General features: G+C 46.1%; 1 long non-coding RNA gene across 1 annotated transcript in view; it reads left to right on the top strand.

Annotated features, from left to right (window-relative positions):
• LOC108445893 overlaps window positions 1-1,586 on the top strand; it is an 8,026-nt gene extending 6,440 nt beyond the window's left edge. The window contains exon 3 of the long non-coding RNA XR_001860914.1: window positions 1,459-1,586. This is a non-coding gene — a long non-coding RNA (uncharacterized LOC108445893). The remainder of the gene's footprint in view (window positions 1-1,458) is intronic.
• The last annotated feature ends 9,499 nt before the right edge of the window (window positions 1,587-11,085 follow it).

Here is an 11,085-nt window from a genome sequence, read left to right on the forward strand (position 1 = left end):
GGAAAGAGACAATAAGTTACATTTGTTTGACACAGTTTTGAGGTCCCAGTGGGAGCACTTTGAATCTATGCAGTCCAAAGCGAGGCTTCCTGTGCCTTTCAGAGCCTTTTTTTCCCCTTAAACTTTCCACCCCGTGTATAACCTCCTGCCCAGGCAGGACACGGGGCTCAGCCAGAAGGGAAGACAAAATGTTCTGGGGTTAGTTAAACTCCCAGGTGGGGTTTGCTGCTGGATGTCGCTGTGAGAGAAGCTCCCCTGTGGAACGACAAGAGTCTCGGAGCAGCAGGGCCCTCCAACAGCCTCTCTTGCTCTCAAGACATTCTTTCCCTCATCACATTTACTGTAGAACTGGGAATCTTCATTATACAAATATTTTTGTTGATTTTTATGCTTTGCTTTTGACCTGTGAAAATGTGTTTACAACAGAGTTTGTGTTAACACCCTGAAAATAAACAAGTGTGAATATGGCACCGATCATGTTAGGACAAAAATTAATGTTGCATATGCAACATTAAATATTGCTAAAGAATTTAATTTAATTAGGGAATCAGTCCTTATGAAAGCCAGCAAGCCGATGGCCCAGAGAGCTGAAATCTTCTGGCTGTGGCAAGAGCTGAGCACACACGATCTCGCTGGGAGCATCCCCTGTTGGCTGCTGCACGGGGCACACCTGGCCCTGCTGGCAGCGGGACAGAGCAGGGCTCCTGTGCTGCCAGCTGTGTCCTTATCTGCATGAGCAGGGACCAGAGTTACAGGAACCATCTTTAAGGACCCAGTCTGGGACAATATTCAACTTCACTTCACAAAATCTCTGGGTGGAAATAGCTTCCAGTCACTAGAACCAACCTGGGGACAATATAAACCCACAATCGAGAGAAGAAATCCTTCACAGCCAATTAGAGGTCTCTTGAGCTAACAAGCGCACTTCAGACTCCTTGACACCTGCTCATAGAGGCAGCAGAGCTCAGGGGCTGCACAAAAAGGTCTTCTCCATCCCCTCCTGCTCTTCACAGACCCTCTGCAAGCCCTCCAGGGGGCTCGTGGCCCGTCTGCAGCCCCCGTGCTGCTGAGACACCGGCTCTCCTGCCCGTTTGGTACCTGGCACAGGTGGCATCCCCTCAGACGTGGCAGCGGAGGGTGCCGCAGCCTTGGCTTCAGCCATGGAGAAGATGTGGGCTTGTGGACAGTCCCCACACAGCTCAGATTGGGAGCGACAGCTTCCTCACACCCAGTGCAGACCTTACTCCCCAAGACTGTGCACTCACAAAGGGTGATTAATGTGCTGCTTGGGAGAGGACATTAACTGAGACATCCTATTTACAAAGAGCTTCCTAGCGGTGTCCTCAGGAGAACAGGGACCCAGGCAGCAGAGTGTGTGTTGTTAGTAATGTAAAAGGACACTGTTATCTGTATTGCATCACTGAACTCCATTATGTCTTTTATTCACCTTGTTTGCAGGACAAATGCAGTTCCCTGTGAAGCCATCACCCATCGGCACCTATTGGCAGGTCACCAGTTCAGGTTTTGTGCCACGAAGGAAACAGATGCTGCTGTATCCTGACAATACATGGCTTAAAAAAACAGCCAAGGACAGAAATGCCCAAGGAGGGGGCCATTGGCAGGACTTTATCCTCATGCCAAGGTCTTTTTCCTCTGCCAGTTCTCAGTGGAGCTTTCCCTGCACACCCCCTTGCCCGCTTGTTGTTAGCGCTTGACACAAGCACGGGCGTCTCAGCTGGTCACTTGGTCCCTGTCTCCTCCCAGAGCAGGTCCTGGCTGTGGGACCACTGCCAGTGGCAGGGCTGGGACCAGCTCACACGCATTCCTTGCAGGTCTGAGGTTCCTTGGCAGAGCTCTGCAAGCAGCTGCTTCCCTCTCTCTCTGCATTAAGATTAATGTTTGAACAGCACTTGTCCCATCCATCTCTCTGGGAGCTTTCCTCCAAACAAATAGCAGGAGGAGGTGGCATCTATTTGAGAATGACAGGGCTTCAATCTATTTATTCCACAGGTAACCGCTCTCTCCTGAAATGTCAGATTGACTCTTCATCTTCCATGGGCTGCGGTGCGAGTGCACCGTGGCGGGTACGGGCCCGCCTCCCTTCATTTGCAAGGAAAAAGAGTCACTGAGATTGATTGCACAATTGAATATGCAGCATGGTAAACAGTTATTTGGAAATTATTGTTTGTGTTTAATTATGACATACAGAAGTTTAACAGTCATAAATTTTTCATTGGAGTTGGAATGCAAATGAAAGCATTAACATGCATCAACGAAAGACACAAATCAGCATTTCCCACAGCGAATCACAGGATCTGGGGCTGGCAGCCCCACGCTGTTCATGAGCATCCCCCTCCTCAGCATCATGGGCCAGAGCTTTCAGTGAGCTGAGAGTGGCTTAGAAACCAGGAATTAGTTGTTTCTGCTTGGTTTGTTCTCTGTATAAAGTCCTTAAGGCAGAGCAGTGGCTATAACAGGCAGCAAGGGCTTAACTCCCCCTTAGACTTTTGGGGTGCAGCCAGGGTGGAGAAGGGACTGTGGGTGTAACCTCCATCCTGGCAAAATAGGAAAACTTTCTGGTTTCATGAAAGTGCCTTGTCAGCACTTTTGCTGGTCTTTCCAACAATTGTCAGATGAATTTTCCCCATCTTTTCTCTCTTTTTATTCTTTTCTTATCTCTTTCTTCTCCTTCCCGCAGCACATGCACATGGACACATGCTGTGGCTCTTGGCAATTGAAGAAAATGAAAAATAGATGTGTAGAGGGAAAAAAGTTTAATAGCAAGAAAAGATGTGCTAGAAAAGAGGGCGGTAATAAAAGAATCTAATTAAAATGGAAAATTTCCATGGGAAAAGGAAAAGGTGTTGGGGGAGGCAGAGGTAGAACATTGTTTCCATCCAGCCTACTCATCTGGGGGAAGAAGCAGCATTTCCCAGCTGATTAAAAACTGGTATGATAATGAAAGATGAGTATTTTTCTGTCTTTGTATTTCTGAAGCAAATCTCTCATGGGACAAAACATATCACTCAGTGAGTTGCATAATGTTTAATTCTGTATTAGGCAAAGATCAAACTGTGTCTGTGTTGTACAATTCACATGTGAGCAGAAAGGTGAGCGCACGTTTTCTGAGCACCCACCTATGCCACCAGAGACAACAGTTTTGGGGAGGATTTTAGGGGGAGACAGGAGCCCAAAGGGTCTTGTGACAGCGTTTCAGGGATGAGCAAATGGGGTATGGAGATCTCAAAACAGATGTGCAGAAAGGGCTGACCTGTAGCTGAAGGATGTGTTTGAGCAGAGCTGACCTCGTCATCAAAGCCTGAGATGAAATATCTCCCCAGATGAGTTCTGTTTATGATGTTCTCAGGCTATTTTAACAACGAGATTGCACCAGTGGAGCTGTGATTTACTCCCCAACGGCAGAAGTGTCCTCGGTGCCCCTGCAGACTCGTCACCCTCTGCAGGGGGAGAGCAAGGGGTCACAGCACTGGGGACATGTCCTGCGGCCAGTTTATGGCCACTTTGGTTCTGATGTCTGACCTGTGGGCAATAAGGGACTCACTTCACCTTCAACACAGAGTGGCCCAGACACATCACACCGGGGCAGGGGGTGCTGAGAAGGTGGAAAAATGGCACTTGGGTGTTTGTATTTCTGCATATTGTGGCTCTGTGTAGCTGTCAGATGACCCACAGTTAATCTCACAGATTTAGGCATTTCTTTGTTCCTTGATTGAGAAGGGTGATAGGGGAACCTGTGCCCACTGGGACACAATGAATCAGTTCTGGGAAAACAAATTCTCCAAAGAGGAAACCGGCTGTGGGAAGGGGCGATGTGGGATGTGGGATGTGGGATGTGGGATGTGGGATGTGGGATGTGGGATGTGGGATGGGGGTGCTAAACCAGAGATGTGACAGTGGCAATGGCTTTCCTGGGCTTTGCCTTAAGATTATTCCTTGCTGTCTGTCACTTCTTGGTCTTCTTCCCATGTTCTGGTTTGAAGGACACCTTTGCAATGAGGTATGAGCCATAATGAGAAAAGAAACGCAAATTAGTCAAAGATGACACTAGAAATTACGTGAAACATAATTTCCTTGGCACAGAGTTCTAACGTCAGGGGGTCTGTGCGTGTGTGTACACAGACACGTGGACATGTCACTGTTCATCGTTATAACACTCATAAAAAAACTATACAAATATGAACACTAATAGCTCCCACACAGAGGTGTGGGTGATCTTCACGTGGGGCTCTGGAGCTGGATTCAGAAGCCATTGGTTTGCTTGCTGTCTGTCAATTTTCCTTTGTGGTTTCGGGTACAATCATCAGTGGCAGCAGTAGCAGGGCCCCACTGAGCAGCAGAGCCTGAGGACCAGGAGGGTAATGGTGAGATAGACCTGAGGTGGGCTGGGGGCAAAGGGAAGAAGGGGGTAAATTTAATACTACTCTTGTCTTTTTGTCATTCTGGGAGCCAAGGCAAAGGGACATCGCTGTGCTGAGCCACTGGCACCACTGAGGTCAGTCCTGCCTTTACAGCACAAGGGGCAAGGAAGCTTTACACAATGCCTCATGCTTTGTAGTAAAACTCCATGTCACCCTGAGGTCTGCCAGAGCTCAGCACAAATTGTGGCCAGCAGCAGTGTCAGAGACTGCTGCTCCCTGGCAGAGGACAGATACTGATATTTCCCTGGTGAAGCACCCAGCAAACCTCATGTCCTGGAGGTGGTTTGCAGCTCCTGTGGGCAGCCAGGGAGGGGCTGCTCCGGCAGCAGGTGGCAGTGGCAGAGATTGGAATGGAAATCCCCTGTAGCTGGGGAGTATCAATCTGTCTTCGGAAATAAGGTGGTGATTTGTTCCTGTGCTGTGAAATTAGAAAATATTGCTATTTATGAAGCACATTTATAAAAATCAATCTTTAAAGAGTTGGCTTAAGGGTATTTGCTGCAAATCATGTTTGTGAAACAGCCTACTTGTAGCTGCACTACAAACCCAGCTTTGATTCAAAACAGGTTTGAGAAGTAATGTGGTACTCAGGCTGTATAGCTCCAGTGGAAGGGAACTGTATCTGTTAAAGAACTGGGTGTGGTTCTAAAAACCCAGACTGGGGGTATTTTAGCCTGAAATGCAAATGCATTCCCATAAAATCTTTCACTGGCATGATGCTGGCTGTGGAGGTGAGCACTAGAGACCTTCTGCCCTTTGCAAAATTTGGTCAGCTTGTGAGTGAGTGAATAACCACGCAAGATCATGTGTTCTTTGATGAGTGTTCGTGCTCGACCTGTGTCCTGATAGGAAATCAGTGTTTGGGTCACAGGACAGGACAGGGCAGCGGGAACCTCAAATCCCACAGGAAATAAAAATGAAAGAAGCAGTGAGTATTGAGAACTTCCCCAGTCAGAGGTGGTGTATCACAGTTGTTCTGTGTCACAAACACCACTTTGAGCTCTTGCATGCCCAGTAAAGTAAAATGAAGACACTGTAATGGGTTAGAAAACGTTGAACAAGCCAGCTCCATCCAGCGTGAGTCTGCAACATGTCAGAACTGGCAAAATATTTCACTGTGCAAGGTATTAGAAATGAAGAAATTGTGTACAGTGTAAGGTGTGATGGGGATTGATTGTGTGTGCTCAGAGCTCCGCTGGGCCAGCCCGAGCCACGGCATTAAACACGCGGTGACACGGCAGGAACCGCGGCGATCGCTAACACGCTCAAAACTGTTTTCACTCCTCTGCTAAAATAAATACCTCAGTTCTGCCAAAACATACTAAAGGTAAAATGAGTCACCACTAAGGCAAACTGAAAGAAAATCCCCTTGAAGGAAGCAAACACAAACATAACTAAAAGCAATAGTTTAAAGATTGAAATATAAAGTTCAACTACAGATGACAGACAAATTTTTTCTTAGTGATTTTCCAGAGGAAAAGCATTTTTCCTGCCTTTTTTCACTGTGCACTCTGCCTTCCCCTTGCAGCACCACACACTGCCCTGGCAGCCTGAACCCTGAGAGCTCTGAGCCATTATTTGCCCACACTCAGTCCCCACGTCCTGCAGGGTGCGGTGGCAGCTGTGTCGTGCTTTGTGCTTCTGGAGTACGTTTGTATCTTGTCAGCGTTTTGCAAACATTAATTAAACCTCTCAGAAGAGCAAGCAGCAGCATTCCCTCCTGTGGGATGATTTCCTTGCTATTTAAGGCAAGTCTGAAGCTGGGAGCAGGGAGTGGCCGGTGTTGGGCAGTGTCCCATGGCTTAGTGTGGCCAGTATTGCTACCAGAAATGGCTTTTGTGTTTTCCTGTAATCATTAGTTTTCGGCAGGGGGTGGAAACCCCCACTCCACACAGCCACCGTTTAATTTCCATAGCTAATGAAGAAATTACTTTTGTTTGTATTTTAAAACTGCTCAAAGAATTATGTGTGTATTTACAACTCTGTGGCTTAAAAGCCCTTATCTATTGGGGTTTTTTCTGTACTCATTCTAAAATGTGCTGCCCATAGCAATTGACGACTTCAATTTCCCCAGGTAGATGTTCATCACACTGCACCGCTCACATTGTTACGATATATGCAGCAAAATGACTCCAGTACAATTAGCAAGATCCTGTTCCTGCAGGAGCCCCACACTCTGCCCAGGCAAAGGGCAGCCAGGGGGGCCATTTAAAATAAAAGGAAGTAAATCTCTGAGGAATCAGTGCCTTTCCCATAATATTTACTCCTTGGCAGTGCTGATCTCAAATGTTTAAAAAACACAAGTTGGGCATCAAAATATAATCATGAGATTTCCTTGATAACAAGGGGAGTTGGAAGAACAGAGCCCTCTGCTTCCAGGGACTTGGGCTGATTGTATCCATAAAACTGTACCCAGAACCATGTCAAATGTGTGCGTGTCTCTAGAACAGTTATATGCATCTATCTAGATATGCATATATATTTTTGGCTATATATATGCACATTGCATACAGTGGTGCCTCTCTGCAGTCAGAGGAGGTGCAGGATGTGCACGCACGGATCCTCTGCTCCTGGGGTCATGGGCAGGGATGGCACTGTCACCAGCTGCCATGGCACCATCACCAGCTGCCAAACCCCCTGCTCCTGGCAGCACAGCCCCAGGCTCCAGCTCGTTAATGCCATGCTGGCAGAGCAGCTCCGGCTGCTGAGTCACTCCTTTCTGGGTAAATATCAGGGTAAAAAGACATGACATTTTCTGGGCCGTTCTTCTGTATTAATAAGATTCCAACTACAGGGTGACCTTTCCACAAAGGATTTGTAAATGCCAAAAGCTGCATAAAAATCTCTCTTTCTCAGGCAGACAGAGGCATCATAACTTTGTGTTTATTTTTTTAAATGGTGTTTTCCTGTCTTTCCTCTTCTGATCATCTCTTTCCCCTGAATGGATGTAGTGACATCTGTACCTCCAATAAAAGCTGCGAAAGGGAATGGGAGAAAAACGGTGATTGAATCATTGCCTACTCAGGGGCTGATTCTGCTCAGGGGGCTCAATGAATGAAAACAGGACAGGGATGATGTCCCAGCAGGGAGGGATCAGCCTCTGCAGAACAGGGACCACAGGGCTTGGGCGTGGGGGAGCGCTGGGTGCCAGTCTGTGTGCAACAAGGGCTTACGCTGCTTCTTACCACTGAACCACATACACACACAGAGAACAGGAAAATCGGCACCAACCAACCACCCGAGGCTTTTACGTTACATTGCATGTAGGATATTTGATCCATCCCTGCCTTTGCAGCAGGCTTTACACCCTCTTTGGGTGTATTTCCAACAGGCCATAGGAAAAGAATAACAGCCAAACAAAAACCCAACAGAGCAAAAGGTTTGTAACTTTAACAATGGAAAGCTGAGGCTTCATCCAAGAGCAGGGCACTGGTATCCACCACCACCACTCCCATTGTGTCCAAGGCCCCAGGGCATGGACCTTGCCTGACCTCTTCAGCCAGCCTTTGAGTGAAAATCACTACGTTGCCTTTATTAACACATCGTGTAAGGAAGATCTTGTGCCTTTTTGTTTCAACTCCATGGTTACCTTTTTCCTTTGTCCTCTTTTCTGCATTTCTCATGTCTTTTCACCACCAAGTAACATAATTTAATTCCTTCTCCCTTTTGCAATATAGTCCAGTGCCTGCACTTGTCACTGGCAAGGGTTCAGCTTTCCTAAACTGCGGCTTAAAAAGGAAAAATTGAGGCTGGATCTGAGTCAAATGCAAGTTTCATATTTTAATGTTTTATCAACTCAAAATATCATCCTCTGTTTAATTTCCTGAGTGGTCCTTGTGCCCAGCTCAGCAAATGCTAATACATTCCCCCTGATTCCCACTCAGGTTCCTCCCAGGTTTTCTCCTTTTCCCTCCCATTTCCATGAGAAGTGTATGATCAGAAGGAGCAACAAACTGTAGGTGGGTACCTAAGGTGTCACTTCAAATACTGAGGATTGATACAAGAACAGGAAAAATATCCATGGTTGAATAGGAATATATGCCAGGAAGACATGAAAACAGCAAAAAATTATCCCTTGTACTGGTGAATTACCTGGAGTCTGCATGTCAGTTGTCTGAACTCCAGCAGGTTCTTCGGTCAAGGCCAGCACAAACATCTTCCCCTGATGATTCCTTCTGTGGTGTTACCCTCAGAACTTTCCCACCACAATCCGGGTTTCCCTTCCACAGCACACAGCTTTACTTCTTGTTCCGCTCGCACTGACTAATGAGAGTAATTGGTCTCTGTCCTCTTCATAATGTCCCCCTAAGTATTTGTAAAGAGTTATCATGGTTCCCTCCAGTCCTCTTTTCTCTTCACATAAAGATTCTCAATTCATTTTAATTTGTCCTCCCTGACCCTTCCTTGCACTCCCACTTTATATATCAAATAGTGGAGCCAAATTACTTTGCAGACATACCACATTTGGATGAGAGAATGAAGGCGGGGACAGCAAAGTGCACTGCAAATATGGTTGTGAATTCTCAAGTGACCAGCAGCTTTCACTGTGGGCGAAGCACTGCTCAGGCTCAGCAGCTCAGGTTTGGATTTGGGTGTAGGAGCTCTGCAGCAGTTCCACATTTTTCTCAGGTCCCACCACAGCAGCAGCTGAAGCCACGCCGGCACTGCTGGGCACTGCTGGGCACTGCTGGGCACTGCTGGGCACTGCTGGGCCACGCCAGGACACACAGCACTGGGGATGCAGAGACAAGAGCAGAGGCCCAGAATCCCCTCCTGCACTCCGTAACATTAAGACGAGGGTTAATTTGGATTAACAAAATGGAAATGTCAAGCTTCATTTATATTCTGGCACCCAGTGTTAATTACCTTTCCCTTTTTTTAGTAACCATTCTTGTGTTCTGTTTCCTCACTTGAAGCTGATAATAAGCTGTCCATCCATATAACCGTTCTGCTGACACAAATCATGATGGATATGAAAAGAAATAAAATGCAAATCTAATGAGACATTGCTCAGAATGAGACAAAAAAATTGAACCACATTCTTTAATCATCAATGTGCAAAGCCAACCAGAATGAATTTGTTTCAAGGAGGCCTCGTTTCTATTTAAATGTAAAATACATTGAAATGTTTTAAGAACCACAGAAAACTATGGATTTCTGATAAAAGGCTAAGTATTAGCTTTGTAGTCCCAGCCAAAAAAAAAGCCCCATACCAACCAACAAACAAATTCAGCCCCCTGGGGCTGCAAAGAGGCCAAGGGCTTCTCTTGCTAAGACTTCCCAGAGGGAAAAGCAGAACTCTTTAGACACAAGGTCACTGAAAACTTTAATCACTCGTTTGCTCTGTAGTACAAAGACTCATCAAATTGCCAGCATCATCATAAAACTGGTAGAAAAAGCCTAATTCTGACCTGAGGCTGTTATAAATAGGAATATCATTGCATAAAGCCAATAAGAGGTCATGAGCAGTTTGAAAGGTTCACTCCTCTAACCTTCCTCCTCCTTCCTTCCCCCTCCCCATTATCGTATTTTCCCTCATTTCTGTTTGAAGCTGCATTTCTAATCACATCCAGTGTAGAGTAAGACACACTGCCTGGCTACAGCACCCACTTCACTGCCATGATCCGAGTGTTTCAGAGCATATTCCAAATGCTGTGATCCTGAGGTGAGCCCTGTATCAGGAAGAGTTAGTAAATTTAGAGTAATAAAGCCAATCTTTGAGAACAGAGAGGGTTTTTGTTTACCTTCTAAACAGAGGTTTCAGAACATACTTGGACCTCATCCCTCTTATTTGGGCATATAAAAGAAGAAAAAATTTAAAACTCATTAAGAAAAGGAAACCAGACTCCCCATCCTGTCTCCTCAGAAAATGAGGCTTTAATAAGCGTCAGATGTTGTGGAAACCCACAGTGAGATTTGTGTAAGTGGTGTGAAGAAGGTGAGACTCTGGATGTCTGTTCCTTATGCTCAGTACAATGGGAAGGGGCGCCTCTGAAGTCCCCAGGCACTGTGTAATTAAATGGTGAGATGTGTGACGGCCAGAAGGATAAATGGGTTCAAAAAGAGATCCAATTAATTCAGAGGAGAAACCGATCTGTGGCTATTAAGCCCCTTGTTCCCAACACAACTCATGGCTCAGGAAGGCTGTAATCTGCTAATTACTAGAAACTGAGAGCCTGATTTGTAGGCACAGATCTGTCCAGCTTCTGCTGGAAACAAGGTACTGGCTGGGGGATTTTAGATGCTCCAATGTAACAGGTCTTTTGTTTGGGTCTTTTAAAATCATCTTACCAGAACCTTCATGGTGCTCTTCTTGTGTCCGCTCCCCCCAGGCTCTGTCACTGTGCTACCTCAGCCCTGTCCCTCAGTACCCTGTCACAGACCCAGGAAGGCTCCAGAAGATCCCAGCATTATTTTGTTTCCATTTCATGTTCATCTGCCCTTTAGGTTTTTGAGCGGTATTTTTTCCTTCGTGTTTCTTCAGTTATTTGGATGATATTTTATTACTGCAATAAAGTAATTGCACTGGCACAAGATGAACATTAACATTTGCAGTGTGGGTTGAGAAAAAAACACCATCTTTAAGCCTCCACAGCAAAAATGCTCCTCAGCAACAAATGAATTTGCCACAGCCCAAGTTTCCCTA

This window comes from Corvus brachyrhynchos, unplaced genomic scaffold (assembly GCF_000691975.1).
Source record: "Corvus brachyrhynchos isolate BGI_N302 unplaced genomic scaffold, ASM69197v1 scaffold283, whole genome shotgun sequence".
NCBI lineage: Eukaryota > Metazoa > Chordata > Aves > Passeriformes > Corvidae > Corvus > Corvus brachyrhynchos.